At 37.3% G+C, this 23308-nt stretch overlaps 1 protein-coding gene and 1 pseudogene across 2 annotated transcripts in view; one reads left to right on the forward strand and one right to left on the reverse strand.

Moving 5' to 3' along the window:
• Nucleotides 1-23308, reverse strand: part of LOC148942039 (uncharacterized) — a 532991-nt gene that overhangs the window by 204831 nt on the left and 304852 nt on the right. The window lies entirely within an intron of this gene.
• LOC148942041 (uncharacterized) overlaps nt 23013-23308 on the forward strand; it is a 39561-nt pseudogene continuing 39265 nt past the window's right edge. The window contains exon 1 of the transcript XR_016143203.1: nt 23013-23042. The product of XR_016143203.1 is annotated as an uncharacterized LOC148942041 (transcript). The remainder of the gene's footprint in view (nt 23043-23308) is intronic.

Below are 23308 nucleotides of genomic sequence, written 5' to 3' on the forward strand. Positions count from 1 at the left end.
TTAAAACCATAGAGAGTGAGGTGGTATATTGCCTGGCTCAAAAAAAACAATCTTTTTTTGGTTCAAGTATGCCTATTTTTACCAGCTGCTTTCCGTTTTCCAAGTAATGATACCTTATTTGATTTTGGAATGGTTTTCTATTTCGATAAGGTCGCTAGACCTTATTAGATCCAATGGACATTCCGGAAAACAGTCTCTTTCCCTGCCAGAATTAAACAGTTTATAGTGTTTTGGAACCACTCCCCTTCACGATATACTATTTTGACTATCTATTTTTTTACGTTGAATAGTTGCACCAAATTTTGTCTATGGTAAAGAAATCACAATTAAAATAAAAAGTTGTTCTATTGTGTCAGCTATTAACTTCAAAATACTTGATTGAGAACCGATGTACATGGGGGTGGACATTGAACTTTAGTCACCCACCAGTAGGTGGTGTAATGGATATATGTGGCAAAATTCCTCCCAAAATGAAGTTGTAATCTTTCCAAGTAAGCTTATTTTTTTTCCATGCCTCACCTTTCATTCACAGAAAAACTAAAAACGTTCTTACTTCTTGGCCTCCTGTTCTTTTTCGATTTTGAACTTTACTCCATTACATTAATGCAAAAACAACTCTTCCAATACTAATAACAAGCTGAAATAAAAAAATCACAGATGGCAAACCAGATACGCTGATTTCAACTGTGGTACTTAGATAGCGTTCCAACTAATAACTATTGCGCTAAAATATTAACTATAAGTCCACCCTGAGGGACAAGGGTCGTCAGGAGGATATATTGAACAGCCAAACAGTAAACTTGACATGTCACCGTGCTACAGCATTTCAAACCCAACTCCTACTCCTTTGTTTCATTGCTACTGATGTTCTGGCGGAGATGCAACTAAATTTAACAACTAACAGTAGTTTATCTATTCAAAAATATTCATTTTGATTAACTGACAATGTGAGCAATTTAATGGAGTTGTAGCTCGTCCTGATTTCCTCATTTCTCAATGTCATTGATAACTGTTTATTGTTATAACGGTGTGTTCATTCTTGATTGTGTTCTGTACTCTTCCACTTAGTTTGGTATCTACACCACACTAATTTAGCGTGCTAAAACGGATAAAATTATGATAGAAAATTAAACATTAGAATATAGGTTGAATAAGCTTTCATATATGCACATCAGCCGTGAGTCGAAGCAGAGTTTCGTCAAGTTTCGAGCAGTTTGATAAAAAAATTGCACACATTTGACTATGGGAAGCAAAACAAAGTTACCGTCTTTTGTATTTAATTCAGGGTTAAGAGAGAATTAACTCTAGAGCTTTTTAAACTTAATCAATTACTCCCTTTTTTTAAAATAGCATGCTGATAAATAGGCCTAGCAGTACACGACTGCTAATAAACAAGGGACCATAATAGTAATCGACTGGGTTATTCGTAAAATATTTAAACCTTTTGTTGTTTACAGCTGGTGCCCTTTCCCATCTGAGATCCAAAATAAGTCGCTACTAACGACCAGTTAAAATAGAATGATCACATTTTGGTGACAGATGCACCAAGGCTTATTTTCTCCTAATTTTTTTTTAACCCGTTTTATTTTACAAGAAAAGATGGCATTCTATGCTTCATCATTAGCATCACCCTGCAGAATCTGTTTTTGTAATTTATGGGAGTATTTTGTTGAAGAGTAATTTGGATATTATTAAAGATTACTGGTGGGTAATTTCTCATTAAACTGTGAAAAATATGGAGTATATATTGAATATTATATTTTGAAACCTCCCCTGCTCTCAGTTTTGGGTAGCAAGGCTACTAGCTTCAGCTGCATTAGGCTAGGGCCTATATGACAGAATGTTAGCTTACAGTGAAAACTAGGATACTATGCTGCCATAAGGGCTCTTATGAAGGAAACTGTTTTAGGTTGGGTGGCCATTCAATGAGCTTAGGTTGCCATTTAATGCCCCAATCCACTCTAGGCTACTTCCAAATATAGGCATAATGGCTAGGGTTAAGCCACCAGTACTTAGACAGTGCCTAGGCTAATCTCATACTAAATAGTTTAATTAATTTTTTTTTCCTAAACATGAAGTAGCCTGTATAGGAAATTATTCAAAACTAGGCCTAGGCTAGCCTATTCTTAGACATAGGCTAGTTTAGGCTTAGAGATTTTTCAGCAAATTTTACCAAATCATATTATTGACTTGTGAATAGCCTAAAGTAAACATACCACTCAATGCCTTTTTGTTATGCTCTTTCCAAATATAATAGGCTAATCATTTTTGTCACAAATGAATTTTACCCCCACCCCTATTTATACCAATTCAGGGTATATATTTGTACATTAGGGGGGTGTGGGTAAATTTTATTTCTGATGTAAATGAGAGGTAAGATTAAACTTTCCCCCCACCCCCCTAATGTGCAAATATATACCATGAATTGGTAGGCTATATATGGGGGTGGGGGCTAAAATTCATTTCCTACAGAAATGATCATTATATTTGTAATGAGCATAAAAAAGGCATCAAGTGGTATATTCACTTTATTTGTAAGTTAATAATATGATTTGGTAAAAATTTACCAATTTTTCATATATAAGACTAGGCCAGCCAGGTTGGGATTGGCTGACTATGACTGTGAAACACTTTGGTAATAGTAGCCCTATGGCATTCCCACTCTCCAGAAGGAAATTCTGTAAACTGATGGCCTGTAGAATATTCTAAAAAACTGTCTGTAGCCTAATATCACTCCTTAAGGTTTGCCAGTAAACTTTTACCCTCCCACCACCTCTAATGGTCAAATATAGGCCAATATACCCTAAATTGTATGCACTCAGTAGGCTATGATTTGTCTTCAAATTGATCTAACAACAAACAAGTAATACAACAGCAAATTCAGCATATACAATTAGGTAATATTTTTTGTTATTCATATTGATAAAATATAAGTTCAAAATAGGGATAAAATCCTTTTTATAGACAGTGTATAGAAATTCACAAAAAAATACCAGATATTTTGGTCACATATACAGTGACTGTCATCAGTAGTAAAACTACTGGAAAAGTTTTACTACTGATGATGGTCACTGTATATGTGACCAAAATATCTGGTATTTTTCATGAATTTCTATGCACTGTTAATTAAAAAGGATATCCCTATTTTGAACTTTTATTTTATTGTCATGGAAAGGCAGTGTGGTCTCCAAAATTATCTACATTATTCATATTATTGATTTAAAAATAAAGTGAACATATCACTGTATGCTTTTTTCATGCTCTTTCCAAATATAATAATCATTTTTGTTAGAAATTAATTTTACCCCCCACCCCTATATATACCAATTCAGGGTTATATTTGCATATTAGGGGGGTGGGGGTAAATTTCGTTTATTATTTAGGCCTAAATGAGAAGTAAGTTTAACCCCCCCCCCTGTAATGTGCAAATATATACCCTGAATTGGTATATATAGGGGTGGGGGTAAAATTGATTTCTGACAAAAATAATTATTATATTTGGAAAGAGCATAAAAAAGGCATCAAGTGGTATGTTTACCTGATTCATAAGTAAACAATATGAATAACAAAAATTTACCTACAATTGTTAAGAACATAAAATTTGTGGTATAAAATTAACCATTAAGAAGAGAGGATAGGGGATAATTGTTTTTGGGATGCCATAATCAAGATGTGCAGAGATGTGCCACCAAACAATGGAAACTAATGAAACAAACTAATGAAAGAAATGTCATGTAAAGAGCACCTGAAACAAATGAAGCTGCCACGTATAAACTATAGAAGAAAAAGAGGGGACCCAATCCAGATTATCAAATCAAGAAATAATTGAAAGTGAATAAAGGATTGTTGACCAAATCTGTGAGAAAGAACATTTATTTCTATCCATATTTTACCATACCTGCTTATATTTGATATTAAGTTTCATTTTAAGAGGTTTTCCCTGGAGTTTCACTTTATTTAACTGATTTTTTGATGTTAGAAAATTTTTGTTTTCTATTCCCAAGGGACTTGTCCTTTGTCTGCTAATAAACAGCTGTTTGTTTGTTTGTAAATAAGTCCAGGCTGAATTCAGTGTTCTTCTCCTTCTTGCGAATTTGCAGGCAGCAATAAAGCGCAGTTGCCAAACGCTAAATACTAAAACCACCATTGATTACGTTGGCTTGTCCATTCTTGCGAATTTTTTGGTGGATAATTTGTGCAGAAGGGAGCAATAGCAAACAAACAAGAGGCCGAATTGGTACCAGCGGGATTTTATTCCTTAAACTGCTGGGAATAGGTGATTTGAGTATTGCACTTCCCACATTCTGTCTACCTCGAAAATTGTCAAGGCAATAATGGCACCAAAAAAGAGACAACGTGAGAGCCCCGTGAAAGGACAAGATAAGTGCCCGGGATGTGCAAAAGGCCTGGACGAGAACTCGCAAGCCGTCAACTGTGACAAATGTCCTAACTGGTTTTGTATTGAGTGCCTAGGATTAAGTGATGAACAATACGTCCTGCTAGAGAAAATGAATCGTACTATGAAATGTGAATGGAGCTGTCCCCTGTGCATCTTGAACAAGCCTGTACGCAACGCCGACACCCTAACCAAAGCCATCAAATCTTTTAAATCAGAGGTGCGAGAGGACATTGCTAGCATAACGACCACAGTCAACAAGGGTCTCAGTGAGATTCACAATGAACTTGCCACAAAATGCAATGTTCTCGAGGTAAAAGCAATTGTTGAATCGGCAATTACTGCTCAAGTGACAGGGCTTGCACCAGAAGCACTTGACGAACATATACGCCGTACAGTCAGAAGTGAGCAAGACAGGCAGAGACGCAAACTTAACGTCGTCGGATACGGGATTCCGATCCAAGCAAGTGACGAAGACTTCCTTGCTAAATACTTCAAGGACAACTACAAACTAGCGACCAAAGTCTTCAACGTGAAAAGACTACCAGCCTCGGCCCCCACGGCCGGACAACCACTGCAACACCCACCAGTCCTGTTCACGGTAGCCAGCTTCACAGACAAGAAGCATATCCTGGATGCGTCCTACCAGCGTAAAGACCCGATTCGATTCTATGGCGACAGCTCCAAAGAAGATCGCAACGCTAGAAAAGCCTTGTTGGAAGAAATGAAGAAAAGACAGGCAAACGGAGAAACAGACCTAGTAATAAGAAAGGGCAAAATCACAAAAAACAGTCAAACTCGAGCAATTCCGATGGAGAGATGCTCGAGTATGCAAAAATAACCACTATCTCCAACCGTCTCGTCCCCCTTGTAAATAGTTCATGTGTGAGTGATAATAACGATGTAAACGCAAGTTTGTGTAAATGTATAAACAGTGAATTAACAGTTACGTCCCCATGCCATTCTGCCTCGTCCCTCATTAGCAGCTCTGTGTACCTAAACTGCAATTCACCCACTTCAACCGAAAGCGAGAATATTAGTGAGCAAAATAAAAACTCGCCCAGACACACCCAAAAACTTGTGAACATTATGACGGCAAACGCTGATGTTATTACCAACAAGATGCCGGAACTGGCAACAGTGCTCCAACTAAGTCAGATAGACATTGCAACTCTGACAGAAATTTGCCCCAAGAACTCAAGATTTCAAATGACAGAAGACTCATTCTGCCCCTCTGGATACAACATCTTCAGCAATCTGTCTGATCCAAACTGCAGAAGAGGAGTGGCTGTTTTAGCTTCCAAGGAATTCCAGGTAAAAGAAATTTCTGTCCCAAATTATTACTTACCTTGGGTTGAAGCTACATGGGTCTCCCTGTCCCTACCTAACAAAATGTTTGTCCTAAGCTCAATTTACAGGAGCCCCAGCAGCCCTTGCCAGCTGTCCTCTGAAACAGCAATTGCCGAAATGACGCAATTCATACTATGCAATTACCCAAAGGCAACCCTGCTCATGACAGGGGACTTCAACCTCAAACGTGTCTTGGGTAGATGGCCAAGGTATGACCAAGTCAAGCCTTGAACAAAACCCATTAGTACAAGCCCTCTCCGACAACTTTCTATACCAAACAGTAACTATGCCCACAAGAATGCGCCCAGGACAAAATCCCTCCATACTGGACCTAGTCATAACGAATGACCCAGAAAAGGTGAACAACACACACACTCTCAGTCCAATTGGCTCAAGTGACCACATGCCAGTTCTCTCATCTATTCAACTCAACTCCAAACCCTCAAAATATACCAAGCAATCCTTTACAAATTACAAGATGATGGTGGAAGAGCTGTTAGATGCTAACCTGGAAACACTTATATCAGAAGATGTCAAAGCCTCATGGCTAACTCTAAAAAAGACCTTACTAGAGAGCCAAGCCAAACACACCAGCGTATCATGGAAAAAGAAACCCAAAACTCGACCTTTCCTCACCCCAAAAATCAAGAAACTACGCAACATGAATAAAAAACTTTGGGAGAAGTAAACTAAACAGAAGACTACAGCTATGTACAAGCATTACAAAACTGCAAGTAACCTCCTCAGAAAATAAACTATAAACCTGACCACAAACTACGAAGAACGACTGGCAAAAAACGTCAAGGACTACCCAAAATTATTCTGGAAATACATCTCCTCTAAGAAGCCAGGCAGACACACCGTCCCAGACCTGGTAAGCACCACCTCTATCTCCTCTTGCCCCTCTGAAAAAGCAAACCTGCTTAATCAGCAGTTTGCCTCAGTGTTCTCCATGGATGACCCCCAATCAACCCCCCACCAGCAGAACAGGCTCACACTCCCTTCCCAATGGTACACTCACCAGTCACAATTGAAGAAGTAACCAAACAGTTTAAGGACCTCGATCCCAATAAATCGACGGGACCTGATGGTCTCAGCCCATGACTGATGAAGGAATTAAGCCCTGCAATATCAGCCCCACTGGTAAAACTATTCAATCTGTTGCTGGCAAAAGGAAAGCTTCCTGGGGACTGGAAGAAGGGAATAGTCATCTCAATTCACAAGAAGGGTAGCAAAACTTCTGCAGCAAACTACAGACCTATCAGCCTTACATGTTTGGCATGCAAGGTCATGGAGAAAATCATAAACAAGCGTATCATTAACCATCTTGAGGCCAACTCACTTATCAGCAGTAGTCAGCATGGTTTTTGCTCAAAGAGATCGGTGGACACAAACCTTCTTGAGTCATATAGTCTTGTAACTGACCTACTAGAGAGAGGATTACCTGTGGATATAATATTGTTAGACTTAGCCAAAGTATTTGACAAGGTTTGTCACCGATACCTCATTCACAGGCTACTTACTCTATCTGTTAGTCCACAAGTGGTCAGTTGGACAGAGGACTTTCTGAGGGACAGAACACAGCAAGTGAAAGTGATAACTGGACCAAACAGCCATGTCCTTTCTGACGAAATCAAAGTCACTAGTGGGGTTCCCCAGGGCAGCGTCCTGGGCCCCACCCTGTTTAACATCTACATAAATGAGCTACCCCTCATCACCAGCAACAAAATCACCCTATATGCGGATGATTTGAAACTCATAGGTCCTGCCAACACCTCTTCTTCCATCCAATCCCTCCAAACTGATCTCAACCACATGTGCTCCTGGGTCAAAAGATGGCTGCTGGAATTCAACGCAGAAAAATGCAAGGTCATACACTTTGGACACAAAAACCCCAAACATCAGTACCTCAAGACCCAAAATTCTGGAAGTCACCACACAATTGAGCCTGTCCAGGAGGAGAGTGACCTTGGCGTCATCGTTGACTCCCAGATGAAATTCAGCTCCCACTCACAGAAAATCTCAGCCAATGCTAGTAGAGCCCTAGGCATCATCAAACACAGCATCACCAGTAGGAGTAAACACGTAATCACCAAACTCTACAAAGGATTAGTAAGACCTAGACTGGAGGTGGGGACGATACTGGCCACCCCTTGATTCAAAAAGGACAAGGCAGTTCTTGAGCAAATCCAACGAAGGGCCACTAAGATGATTGTCGGCATGGAAAACAAGACATACAGTGAACGGCTGAAGGAACTCAACCTCCCCTCCTTAGTATACAGACAGAAACGGGGAGACATGATCCAGGCACACAAACTCCTCTCAACCAATTGAGAAAATGAGATCCTGGAGATCGACACCTCCCACAAAACACGAGGACACCTTAGACAAATCCGCAAACATCACGCTACAACTGGAGCAAGATGCAATTTCTTCTTGAATCGGATTGAGAACCTCTGGAATAACCTCAAGGAGGACACTGTGGCTGCTGAATCAACAGATGCTTTCAAACGCCATCTGGATGCTGAGTGGAAAGATACACCATGGAAGTTTGACTGGGAAGCACCAGAATCTTCCACCAGAACTTAACCAACTACAACAGTCATCATAAGGAGTGATTCAACAGGATCAAAAGTCCTTATTTCACTCCAAGCTGTGATTTAAGGTAATTTAAGGTAATTCTGTAGTCAGACTAATGTCTATACTAGGGGTCATTCTGCAAAAATCCAGTAACAAACAGCACCAACTAGACAGAGATATTTTTTTTTGGTCAGTTAGAGCAGTTAAAGTCTAGAACTAAGTATCCAAAGAAGTAGTGTCACCACCAACTCTAAACAGCTTCAAAAACCATCTTGACAAGCATCTACAGAAAGAAGTGTTTATTCATAATACATAACATACAAAAGTGACATGACTTTGTGCACTGGGTGCACTATGTTGAGACAAGATTAGAGATTGCCATAACAGGATATGATATCTTAGTAAGAGGCACTGTTCCTGTAAGTTATAAGAAATGATATTGGCCTAGTAAGTATTTTAGTAGGCTTTAAAGTAGTTCTGAGAATTTTGTATTGCTTTCTTCTAGGCAGTAGGAGTGCATCACTAATACCAAACCTTTTTTTTTAATATTAAGCATAAATAAGTTGTTCTATATAGCCTATCCAGTTTAGCTCACTGGGTAGGCTAAATCCATATTAGCCAATACACACTCAAGAAGCTTGCTGAATGTTAGATCTAAGAAAACCAGTTTCAAAGCCATGAAGACAAATGATGGGTGACAGAATGCATTGAACTTATATAGTTTAGGCTATAAATTTGCACAATAAGAGTAGGGGTAAGGTTAGGTTTAGGTTACTTTATCCCCCTCCCCTCAATGTACAACTATATAGCCAAAATTATTACCTTACCTTAAATCACAGCTTGGAGTGAAATAAGGACTTTTGATCCTGTTGAATCACTCAAATTATATATTAACCAAAGCATTATATTTTCATCATATTTTTGTATATTTCATTAAAATTAACCTCACTTCATTTCTTGAATGTGTACTGGCTAATACAGAAGTACTGCTGGTAAATTTCTAGGTGGCACTATAATTCAGCTAGGATGAAAGTGAAAACATCATTTGATGCCTTTTTTGTATGTTCTTTCATAATACAATAATTGCTTCTGTTGCAAATTGCATATTGAGCCCTTAAAAGGGCCCAGAAGCTTTTTCATTTTTGTAACCACACAAAGCAGTTATAACCTAATCTACAAAATACTTGATTTCCAACTAAATCCATTTTCCTACCATTTGAAATTCTTCAAATACCATCAACAAAAATAGTCCTGAATTTTGCCATCAGTGATTCAGGGTATATTCCAATTCATAGTATATATTTGCACATTAGGGGAATGGGTTGGGTTGTTTAAAGTTCATGGTAAATTTGTAGTATAATAATTTAGCTAGGATGAAAGTAAAACCATCATTTGATGGTTTTTATATTCTCTTTTGTAATTCATATAAAGGAATACCCTTGGCAGAAAAATTATTGAATTATGAAAGAGCATAAAAAAGCATCAAATGATGTTTTCACTTTTATCCTAGCTAAATTATAGTGCCATCTAGAAATTTACCACATACTGTATTATCCATTTAGCTTATTGTATTAGCTTACAATTAGGGCTCTTTATACGTACAACTTTTTATAAAACCAATCGTACCAATTAAAATACCAAAACTGGGATTAAATGAATTGTTAATTTTTGTCTCACTTAATTTACCCCCCCCCCTATTTTGCAAATATATAGTCCTAATTATATATGTCCCATGCATTCTCCAATGTATCACTCTTGTTTTTTAACATGTGTACCTATAAATTGAACCAACTCTTGTGAAATCAAGAAACAGATATACACATGGGAAAATATAATTTGGGCTATATATTTGCACATCTAGATTATCACTAGACCTTTAAAGTTGCGCCTTGTGTTTTTTTTACAGTATACCTAAAATAAAAATGTACCATTCAATGTTTTGAATGGTACACAAATCTTCAATACTCACTCTATCTTCAGATGAAATATTATTAATAAATTTTTTATAAGATAACAGTAATAATTACACAGTTTTGTTTTTGTAATTATCATATGTAATTTAATATGTTGTTGTGTTAACCTTGACATTAGTTAAAGAAGCAGAATTAAGAAGTTGAGATAGCATAAAGAAGGATGGAAAGCAAGATTCAATTTCTGGTTCTGATTGTTTCCCAAATAGGGCTACTTCACATTTGCCAATATTGAAGGCAAGAAGCCATTGATCAGGCCAATTCCCAGGACTGTCAAGATCAATTTATATAGACTGCAGATTAGGGGCTGTTGCAGTCTTACCCACTAGTTTTGAACAGTTGAATAAAATGATAGAAGTTGAAGAGGTTAGGACCAAGGATAGTAGCCTCAGGGATATGACTAGGCAATTATAGAAGAACAGAAGTGGACAATGGCACCAGAATAAAAAACTTCCATAACTTATATCCTTTCTGACAGGAAAGCCTATATCTACTGTGCTACAGGGTTACCAACAGCTGGCTTTTATTTTAGTGATGATGAATTTATGGTAAACCCTTTCAGAGGCTCTTTAGAGGTCTAGAAGGATCTTATTAAAATAAAATATTTTGCCTACTGGTGAAGTGATGTGGTCATTTTACCTAAGTTGAACAATGAGGTAATGTGGTGTTGAACCTCCTATAGAGAATTTTACTGGGGTGTGACTTCATCAAGGTTTGGCAGCACCCTAGGTTACCATCCATTGTACATTTGTCTAGTCATAGTCAACATCATTCTTGAATAAATTTGCAGTCTTGCATTTAACTATGGCATCTGAGAGACTATTCCACACTGGCATGGAGCATTGCACATGTTACTGACTTCTGGGGCGCTGCAGTTCATGGCTTTGTCCCCTGGTGGCACTGAGAAGGGTAGAGAGAGAACTTAGATTTGTGTATTCAAGTAACTTGCAGATCATTGCTATACATTACAATTACCAGTGAGATAAGGCAATGATAACCTCCTGTAGATTTCTTGCTGGAGTGGTGTGGGTGAATCTTTGAATACTGCCTTGACTGTCTTTTCTGTTAACCTATCCCACAGTGATACTGCTCTAACACTAAAACAGTTGTTCTGCTCTCTTCTTTGAGACCAGGGAAGATGGACCTTTTTGCTGTGGCCTCTAGTGCAGCTCAGGAGAGGAGGGGTAAGTGCTTGTTTCAATGCCTCAGAGTTCAGCAGCTTCTGAGTTGTTATTTCATCATCTTGCTTTTGTATGTATGTCAGTGTAGCAACTTCAAGACTTTCAGATATTGCTAATATGGAGCATAATGCATGGTGGGAACAAAATTTTGTTGTCCTTCTCTGTACATTCTGTATGGCTTTTTCAATGCTGGCTGGAATTTATGCATCCATTTTGTATTGTGGAGATGCTACTATCATTTCAAACTCAAGGTGAGAGCAGACATGGGCTGTATACAGTTTCCTTACCACACATAGTTTCCTTGTTATAAATTTGTGCTTAATAAGTCCAAGGGCATGGGTGGCTTTAGCAACCTGTGTTTGTGTTTGGCTATGACATTTCAATTCATAGCTAAACTCAAAAGGAGAAATCCTTAAAATGCTCCAAACTGCAATTTAAGGTAATTATCAATATTGACTCCTAGGTCCTTCTTGCTTCTAGTTGTTCAAATTTCATAAAATAAATTTGCCAAGGGTTGTTATGTCCAAGTTGCAAAATTTTGCATTTTGAACTATTAAATTGCAGGGTCCAAGTGGTGATCCATGATTCCAGACTGTACAAATATTGTTGTAGATGAAAAATTGAACATATAAAGTAAGTGGGTTTTTCAGGTTATTTGTGCAAATGTTAGTTATATCATAGTGTGCAAGATTTACAAGTAAGTTTTGAAACTTACTCTTACCAAATAAGTTGCTGGTAACTTTGGTGATTTACCACATAAGTGGTAAGGTTCAAATACTCATGAATTTAAAAGAAAATATTCCCTCTTCTCTGACAGTTTAATAAGACAAAATATTGTTTTGCATCATTTTTTTTTGTTTATTTCCTACTTTGTTTACATGGAGGAAAAAATTGCACTTTTGGCTCAAGATGATTCTTTATAAGAGATAAGCTAGAGCTGTTGGAGCTGCTGCTCCTCTTCCTCATCTGGTGCATCTTCAAATGCTATGTCTGTCAGATCATCTTCCACCAGACCATCTCCACTCTCATGTGGCAGTGAACTATTGATAGAAAGACATGATGGCAGCATGAACATCCCTTCATGTTGATTTCCAGGCATTTTGAAGCTGCATGGCAATGCTCATTTTATTGCTATTGAGTGACTGACAGACCATTAGAATTTTGTTTGCTATTTCATTCTTGATTTGGTTTCTTTGGTGGGTCTGTACAAGTCTGTAGCCTGACTGGTGTCTGTTGCAGAAGGCTACAATAACACAAATTGTTGGAATTTTTACAGCCACTCCTGTAAGCACAAAATTTGCAAAAAAAAAAAAACAGCCCACCAACAAGCTGCCAATTTGACATTTTTTGCAGTATCAAAGTACAATGATTTGGAAAATTTGCCACTTCTGGAGATGTTGCTACAGAGTTCTGTGTTCAAGGCCCCAGGTCTTTTGTTAAATGAATCACCATCCTTCCAAATTTGGTAGGAAAATTTAGCAAGCTCATTGATTCAACTTACTGCATCTTTAAACTCGTACTCTGTGAGTGAGTTTGCACCAAAAAGCAGATCAAGTGGAGTAGCTGCAGCCAGGGTAGGATCATATGCAAATATCCTCCTATTTCCTAGGTACTTCTGGATTTTCCTTTCCTTGGCCTTTTAGACTGGAAAAGATGGTACAGTCTCCTGGAAATGCTGCTGTAGCAAATTGAAGTGCAGAATGACACATCAAGCAAGGTGAAATTGGATTCAAAAATGTCAGACAGGCTGTTAATTGATCCAGTTCCACATCACCCAAAAGCACTTTCCTGAATATCCTTATTTATATCACTCCTTCTATTGATTGACATAGACTGTAAAGGTTTCCATGCCTCTTTTGTGAAACTCATAGATTGGTAGATAGATCCCCAGTGACTTTTAATAGGTAGTTCTGGGCTGATAGTTTTATGAAGAATTCCAATCTGTTTTTTGTTAAGGACAACTTCAGCCATGTGATGAGACCTGACAAATGTGATGACCCTAAAGATATTATTGACACACTGGTCTAAGCTTTTCATAGTATCTTGGACAAGTAGACTAAAAATGTTAGGGATGCACCCAATGGCTTGAAGGTGGGGATATTTTGCTTCAATAACGAGGTAGCAAGTTTATTTACACTTGGATTATCAGGGCAAATGACATCAATTCCTATCATTGCTTTCCTGTCTCTAGTCATAGCAGGACACCAAACTTTAGCAACTCACTCCAGCTCATCAGCTACAAACTGTGCAGTGTGCTGCTTGTTGCCAGTTTCTACTGATTCAAGGAAGATAACTTTGTTAGTGACAAGGAAATAGTTTACAATGGGTTCCTGTCTAATATTTGTCCATCCATCAGAACAGAGAGTTTTGGCTGTTTTGCATTTCTGAATTAATTTCAGACATGCTTTCAGCACAGAATTCATACAGATACTTGATTCATACTCTCTGATCCATAATTCCCTTCAGAGCTGGATTTGTAGCTCTTATTGCCTCTGCAATATATTCCCACAGCAAATGGTATATGCATGAATAAAATGCATGAGTATTTTTTGTTTCAACAAGAAGACAAAACAGTGGCAAAAGCCAGCACAAGTATCCATTTGAAAACCAAAATTCCAAAGAAAAGATTCAGTTTGATTTTGTGGAAATCTTATAACAACACTTCATTCAGAAATAATTCAGAATCTAGTGGGATGATGGGAAAGATTTTTATTTGGGCACTAGTTGCTGCTGTGTCATCATTGCAATGCTAGATTAGAAAAGATTGGATAGGGGTATTTTTATTAATAGGCCTTAGGGTGAATTGGGGAAAGTCTGACACCTTAACATGTTTTTTTTTGTTAAATTGACTTTCAAGATTTTTTTTTTACAAGTATCTCATATCATCTTCAATCAACCTTTTTTTTTTACAGCAGTTTCCCATATTATTCACTTTCTGATTTTCCCATATACTGTGCTTGCAACCCATCACCAGGTCTCAAAGTTGGTGCAGTCTGCTATGCTGGACTTACCCCAGCTTTGGGGGAAGTGCAACATATCCTACTAGGTTTTTTCAATAATATGTCAAAAATAATGTGACTTCACCATCTTTAAGGGCATCAAGGAATCACTGTAAGTCCATAAGCAAACAATTTTTATGTCAAACTGACTGGCATCAAAAGGCCAGACCATACTTTTTTCTGCTGCTGTGGGGTAACTCTGACAGTGTTGGACTTACCCAACAGATAAATGTTACAAGTATCATAGCTGAGGTGCACAAATCACTGAATGTGAATGATTGCTTGTATTTAAAAAATAAAAACTTATCGCACAAATTATGGTTTGACATCAGATACAAAAAGTGACTCATATATGTTGTAGCTTACTTGTATCGGCATAAAACAAAGATCTTCTGACGCTTGCCAGTAACTGCCTTGTACGACACAATAACCTGACGGATTTGGGGTATTTCAAATGGTCCTGTTCCCACTAAGTTTACTGGTCCTGCAAAAATGTATTTGTCATCCTCAGTATCAATATTGTCTTTCTTTAGAACCCTTCCTATGTACCAACCTTGTTCGTCATTCCTGGCATCGTATCTAACTACATAGTACTCATTTAGATTGGGAACAATCTTTTGCTTACTGGGTGTCTCCTTGCCATCACTGTCACCTTCTTGAGTTGTATCTTGAATACTCTGAACATCCTCATCAGAGCCAAGTTCAAGGCTGATGTCTGATTCACTATCACTCGAATCTCTATTGGCTTCCCTCTTAGGAAGAATTTTTTTTTCAATTTTATACCCTTCCCATCTGAACTTTTCTTCTTCCCTTTGCCTTTTGCTTTCAGATTAACTTCCCTCTTAAGCACCTCTAGATGTTCTTTTGATGTTATCACTTCTGCCTCTCTTGCAATTTTCTTCTGTTTTTCTATTCCTGAAACTGATGGTAGGTCAGGCCGCTTGATTGAGTCAAGAAGAATCTCTTCAAAAGTTTTTGATTGGTTGCCAAACAACTTCCTTGGACTAAAGGTAACAGAAAAGATAATTTTTTTTAGTTCAGTGTTGACAGTGGTTGTGACTTTAGATGTGCCTGAATTTTCCTCTTGTTCCTTTTTCATTTGTGCATAGTGTCTCAACTTGGTAGGTTCAAACTTGGTCTGGTCAATTACAGGTGGGTTTACTCTCATTGGAACACTCAAATCAAAGATTCCAGTTGCTTTGAACAACTTTTCGATCAGACTAGGAGTGAGATAGGTATCCCATACCTTTGATAAGAGACATACAAAATCCTTCTTCAACGGAATATTGCCAGGGTGCTCCCTCTGCCATTTCGAGAGATTCTGATCATAAGACACTTTCGTTCCCTTGAAAACCACTTTATCAAGAGGTTGAAGCATGTGGGATGCATGTGGAGGTAGCTTGAGAATTGTCATGTTATTTTCATTTGCAAGTTTTGCAAGAGAAAGATGTGAGCCATGTCCATCTAAGATGAGAAGTGCCTTTCCCTTTACATGAGGAAGAAACTGGAATTCAAACCAGTTCATAAAGAGATCAGACGTCATCCACCATTAGGTCCAGGTATCCATGAGGTCCAGGTATTCTTTGCAGAGAAAACTATTAAAGATGGGAGTTTTTCTCTGTTTGCACTGATACAAGCCAAGACAGTTGTATTTTCACGTCCATTACCACCTGTTCTATGAGTGGCTGGTGAGCCTTTGGCTCCAGCAACTTTTGTGTTGCCAGGATCCCTGCAGAAAGATGTCTTGTCCAAATTAAACCAGCACTGGGGCTTGTCAAGAATATCCATTGCTGTGGCAGTTTCATACAACAGCTCATAAAAACCATACATTATGAAGGGGTCAGATTGCTGCAAAAGTCTTTTGTTTTCTAACCTTTCCGGTTTCTTTAGTGAAATTTTGTTTTGGCACTTGAACCCCACCCACCAGTCATGACCAGGTTGGTTGTCCTTAAATCTTGTTTGAACTTTGTTCTTGATGAGATAGTCTTGGACTTGATCAAAAAATTCCTGCTTGCTGAGACCTATGCCCCACTTTTCAAGTATTTGGAGACCCTGAGCCATATCCTTTACTATTTCAGCAGGAATTTCTTGGCTCCTCCCTCCACCAAAAACTGGCTTTTTGACTTGTTTCTTCTTCATAAGATGGTCATGCAAGGTAGTGGGCGGTATCTGAAATACTTTGGAAGCCTGTAGCATAGACATTCTCTTTGAAGATATCTCTGCTAGCGCGTTTTGTAGCTGAGTTGCATCATATGTTCCTCCAACCCTGCGTTGTGTTTTCTGAACATAATTTCTAGGCATCTAGAAAAGACAAAGGAAATATGAATGAATGGATGAATTTATTTGAAGGGGAATTATGAATGAATTGATGAATGTATTCGAAAACCTGTCACAAGCAGGTGTGCAAAAAATGCCAAAACTGCCAGTAGCAGAATTCCAAAAGCTGCCAACACTTTAGCAGCAAAATCTGTGTTTTGACAGCTTTTCTTCGAGCAAAAAGTATTTCTATAGGTAAAATTTGCAGAAAAGTAACAAATGTAACTTAGTATAGCTTGTGGTTAGAAATATCAATAGTTTTCTGAATCATATTTAATCATATTAAAGTACTGTCTCATATTTACTCTAATACTGCTAATGGTGTATAGTATTCAAAGTCTCAAGTATACAGTATATAGCTTACTGCTGATAGTTTATGGATTGAGTTGTACACTCCAATGATATTGGTATTATAAAAATAATACACACCCAACTGCATTCTTAATATTCATTGATCACTGTACTACAACTATAAAAAGGTCAGTATACTTTAACTAGCATAGGAATAAAGGTCAGTAATTCAATGATCTATGTCTGGTTTTGATGTGTAGTAAATAATTGAGACATAAACTTTTGAAAATAGTGAAAACGTTTTGTCAAGTCAAGTGAAAGTAATAGTTACTAGGGGTGGATTGTCGTCAGTGATAAATCACTAGGGGTGGCAACCCTGAAAGAAAGGGGATTTTTGGGGAACCGATTTTGAGAATGTTTATGAGAAGACAGATTTTGGGGGAAATCCCCAAAAATTTGGGGATAGTGGAAGCACTGGTATTTTTGAAAAAAAATTGCCAACAAATTTTACTAGGCCATGAAAACTGTCAAGTAGCATTGCTACAATGCTATCCCACTTTTCGCACGGCGGAGCACGACTTGTGTTTTGACACCTTTTCTTTGAGCAAAAATTATTTTATATGTAAAAAGGGTATTTTCAGACAAAATCTGCCAACAATTTTGATACCTGCCAAGTAGCATTTCTACTTTGCTACACTTTTTGCACGGCAGGTCACAAGTAAAGGTTAAGACGGAAAAAAAATTACAAGGGAGAAAGATAAACGAAAGCAGGCACAGAACTGCAATACATGAATGATCAACACAACACTACATTCCACTAAGTTAGTAGAGGCATCTAAGGATGATTACTGGCTTCAATCTTTATTATCTAAAGCTTAGAATCTGTTCTACCATTTAAAATATTGATCTTTGGTAACATGGGGTAAGTCCAACACCCCAGCAAAACTTCCACTGTATGGGGTAAGACTGACATGTTGGACTTTCCCCAGATGGGCTTTTTTGGGGGGTAAGACCAACACCCCTCTTATCTGTTCAACTAATAACATTAGCTTGTTTTAAAAAATCATGAAGATGCTCAGAATTCTCTATCTCTCTTACTTTATAATCTGCATAAGTTAAAGTAAAGTCAGTTACCTGTGTTCCTAAAAAAACGCTGTCCAAAAAACTTTAAAACCCCCTGAACAGAAGGCGTGCTAACTCTGCCGGAAGTTGATGGCACTGTTGCCTACTGCTACTAATATGGAAGAAAATACGAAAGCGTCCCACAGATACAATGGACCATAGACAAATTGAAGGTCGGTATCGGACTTACCCCACTGTTGGACTTTCCCTGATTCACCCTACTACCCACATTATAGCCAGATCTATAATTCACTGATTATTTATTTTATAGTTAAAGATAGGCAGTCAAAAAATTCGATTCAAAAGTAAAAAACTCACCAAACTAAGTTGACCTCTACCACGAACATCTTATTTATCTAGACTGACTCATTGCACATCCCTTTTTTTCTTGTTTTTTTTTTTACTCAGGTAATGACAAAGAGTTAGTCTGACAGAGCAGTATTGGCATAAGCTCAAAGGGTCATAAGCTAAAATCTCACTTTTTGGAATTCCCCAGCAGGCTTCTATTAGGCCTATCATGGTTCTTTTAAACTCTTGGTGATATCTTTCTTCTTTCTCTCTAGCTATTTTATCATTCTCCTTTTTTGCTCTCTGGCTATTCTATCAGCCTCTTCCTTTCGTTCTCTGGCTATTCTATTAGCATCTTCCTTTTGTTCTCTACCTGTTCTATCAGCCTCTTCTTTTTGCTCTCTGGCTATTTTTTCTTTCTTTCATAAAATTTAATATTCGTTGTGTCATATCTACATGACTACTTTTTCGTGAGCCCCTGCTGGATCTCGATTCAACACTGCTCCTTCTATTCGGACTACTTTGATTCTGTCTGTCATTATTTCTTCTTAATTCATTTTCTGAATCTCTTTGTTCTCTATCCGTATTCTCTTACCTGTAACTCCCCTTCATTTGGCACAGCCTCTGAAGGGTGAGTTTGTCTTGTTTTTTTCACATATTATTTCTTCCTTGTTTATTTTGTACCCCTTCATTTACCACATATACTTCTTTCCGATTATATTATCTCTTAATCAACTAGTTAATCTTGGCAAGTTTAACACTTGGCACACGCAAAAATTATGATACACAATCGCTATTGTGAATTATCTGCTCCATGTAATGAGATTCAACAATTTTTCAAATAACCAGAATGTCTAGACTTCATTATGGAATAACAACTTCTTTCACAGCAAGCAATTTTACGCAAGCGAAATATATCTCCAAAAAATAACTTACCACTTGTGAAACTTACCTTTAACTTTGACCTAAAACATACCATTACTGGGTAAGTTACCCAGTGGTAACTTACTGTGTGTTAACTTACATCTTGCACACTATTATGTCATGATGACATTTCTCCTTTTTCTTCTTATCAGTGTTTTTCTTCTTACCAGTGTTTTGAGTTTTAGAGATCTAGGATGATCTTTGTAAAGCTTTCCTTGCAGCTATGGTATGAGTCTGGTGACTAGGCACTGAACATTCTCCAGTGCCTTGGCATACATTTTATACTGGGGACATACCAATATCATACCAGACTCTGAATGTGGTTGGACTAATGCATTATTGAATTTCCTTACCAGACATAGCTTCCCAGTGATGTAAGTTTCATTGATGCACCCAAGGACCAGGTTTACTTTTGCAGCTTGAGATTGTGTATCGCTATCCCTGTCTATAATAGCACCTAACTTTTTTTGTTCAGTTACCATCCCAAGTTGGTTGTTTCCAATAGTATATGATTTGTTGGGGCCATTTCAGCCAAGATAAGGGGACTTAATGTTTGGATGCATTGAACTTCAGATGCATTCCTGGAATGTTGAGGGTTCTTTGTCTGGCCTGCCACAATGGCCTAGAGTTATCTGCATATTGCACCAGTGGGCTCTTCAGGTTTGTTGAACAGTTGCCAATTTATATACTAAACTATGTTGGTCCAAAGATGCTTTCCGGCTGTAAACCCTTGATAACTACTGCGGGCTCATAGAATTTTGCAAATGTTTTGTTTTTTTAAAGAGCCTTTCGTTTTATTTTTGATAAAAAAAACTCAATCCAACCTATAACTCTCAGCATGGATTTTATGCATATCACTTCAGTATCAGGAGGTTGTTTTGGACCTTGTCAAAAGCTTTTGCTTGATCTAGCAGTGATGTCTACTCAAAGATCACTATCAAGGAGTTTAGTGATAATATGATGCAATATCTGCTGAAGCTCTACATTCTGCTCATCATTCTGGATTTCTACAGGGAGAAATCCCTAGATTGCTCCTAGCTGTAATTTAATGTATTTTAAGGTAACTAAATGAGGTTGGTTTCAATCAAGTAACCTTTGCAAAACCCAGGCTGGATTTTGCTGATTTTCTGGTTATTATGAAGATGATCAGCCAAGCTTATCTGCTGGCTCAGAGAAGATTGCACCATTTTTGGTATTTGCAAGAGCCTTTCGTGTTCTATTTGATAAAAAAAACTCAATCCAACCTATAACTCTCAGCATGGATTTTATGCATATCACTTCAGTATCAGGAGGTTGTTTTGGACCTTGTCAAAAGCTTTTGCTTGATCTAGCAGAGTGATGTCTACTCAAAGATCACTGTCAAGAAGTTTAGTGATAATATCATGCAATATCTGCTGTAGCTCTACATTCTGCTCATCATTCTGGATTTCTACAGGGAGAAATCCTTAGATTGCTCCTAGCTGTAATTTAATGTATTGTAAGGTAACTAAATGAGGTTGGTTTCAATCAAGTAACCTTTGCAAAACCCAGGCTGGATTTAGCTGAGTTTCTGTTATTATGAAGATGATCAGCTAATGCATCATTTATTATCCTTTCCAGAACCTTAGAAAGTACTGAAGTAAGGCTGATAGGGGAGTAGTTTCTAGCTAAGTCTTTTTGTCCCTTCTTAAAAATGGGCTAGATACAGGCAAGTTTCTAGTCACAAGGGAGGACTTTAGAATTCAGTATCATCTGGAATAGCTTAACATTAGGTTTTGCAATAAACTGGGCTCTTCCTTTGAGTAACCATGGGTAAATATTATCTAACCCAGCCGCTTTGTTTTTCATCACGCTTCTTGATCCTTTTGAGGATGTTCTTAGTAGTTATACCTGGGGAAATCATAGACCTATGAATAAGAGGTGATGGCATTCTAGGTGGTGGATTGGGCAATGATCTAGTTGAGATATTCATACTAAAGCTATCATTCCACATATCAGCGATGTCTTAAGCATTTTTTTCTTTAGCACCATCCTCATATGTATGTAAAAGGCTAGCATTGCCAGATTTGTCAGATCCAAAGTAATGTTGAGAAACCCTGAGAAGGCTGTTAGCCCCAAAATGCTTAATAAGATTCTTTGATAAATTCTCTAAGCATTTTTACAACTGCAGAGCAATATTGTAGAATTTGTGTTTTCAGTCTGAAGATAACTCCCCTATTTGAAGGGACAACTGGAAGAGTTTCAGTGGGACAGAAGTAAAGACGCCAGCATGTCCTAAGGAGCCTTGGGTGTATCCCATCAGGTCTTTCAGATTTATTAATATCACGTTTGCTAAGGCTTGTAAAGACCATTATTTTAATTGATTGGCAAATCAGCCATTGTACATGTTATAGGATATTGTAGTGCTGAATAGATACGCGCACAGAATCACTAGAGAAAGAAGAGAACAGATTGTCAATATTTTAGTCTTTTCTAGTAGTGATAAACAGGCTGCACCATTATGTATAAGGTCAGGAATGGCACACCATTCCTTAAGGAAGAGACATGTCTCACAAAAGATTTAGAATTTTCCTTGATGCTAAAAGCAAGTTTCTGTATAGCCTATGATTTATATTATCTTTAGGTTCTGCTTGTTAAGGTATTCTGTGCAATTGATGTAGGTATGAAGGCTGATATCAGAAAAAAGTAATAATTTCAGAAAGCTGTGGCCCCCAAAAGAAATGTGGCCTTTAAATTCTGCTGATCCACACAATTACTTGGTATTCTAGCAGCATTCAACCACAGTAGGCCAACAGTTACACATATGGTTTGGGTCTAATTACTTTATCTTATTTTTTTTTAGAGAAGGGCTAATTTCTTGTCCTCAGAAATGTTAAGAGGGTCTCAATAATTAACAGAACATGTGCTACTTGAAGAAGATGGCATTTGAGCATTTAGATCTTCTTTTGTTTTGTTTTTTTTTTGGTAGGGAACTGAATCTTAAAATTTAGAATTGAAGGTTATCTTTTAATTTTCTATATTTTTTCTTAATCTATGCCTTCAAAGTGAGGCCCAAGTTCAAAATCATCAGCTGAGTAAGTTTTTTAGTAGTTTGATGAAAAGAAAAAGAAAAAACTGACAATTCTAAAGCAGAATCCTCTTCAGTGCATTGAGAACTGATCAACAATGACAGGAATTATACTTCAGGGATTTAATTTTATGGAGAAATAATTATTATAAGTCTTTGAAGAAAACAATAGCTGTTAAACATCACACATGTCTCCAGACAGAGAATGAACTTTGACTTAGAAAATTATTATATGAAAAAAAAAAATGTTGAACCATTCCAGGGATAATGCAATATTGCCAAAGTTGCATGTAAAACTGGGCCCAGATGACTAGTATTTGGGTCTATGATCATGGAACATTTTCCTTTTTTGAAGAAAATAAAAGATTATGTATTTTTGTCCTGTATTTTAAAATGTACAGTATTTAGTTAAATAAATTTGAGAATCTTTGAGGCTAGTGTTAAGCTTTTTAAATTAGTGTATTTAATTGAAGGAATATGAGGGCACAACTGATCAGTCTCGAGAGAGAAGTTGAGAAAGTGACACTGATTAAGTTTTAAAAAAGACAAATGCCCATGCAAATTGATGAAAAACTTGCAGTAAGTTTTGCTATATTTTATTACAAATAATTTCATTTTTGTTCAGTTTTTTTCTTAATTCATTTTACTTAAAATTAAGTCATTTCTTTTGTGAGAATACAGAGTTAGATTTCTACTCTGACTTCTTAGTTTTAAAACTGAAATATGTAGTTAAATGCTAGTTTTCTGGATGAAAAACAGTTATATTAAAAGCCATTTCAAATTATTTCTGCTTCTTTGTTTGTATGTCTTATTGAATTATGTCCTGGGATTTTGTCAATTTGTGT

The sequence above is a fragment of the Artemia sp. Qi Xiang Cuo genome, chromosome 17 (assembly GCF_049724085.1).
Source record: "Artemia sp. Qi Xiang Cuo chromosome 17, ASM4972408v1, whole genome shotgun sequence".
Taxonomy (NCBI): domain Eukaryota; kingdom Metazoa; phylum Arthropoda; class Branchiopoda; order Anostraca; family Artemiidae; genus Artemia; species Artemia sp. Qi Xiang Cuo.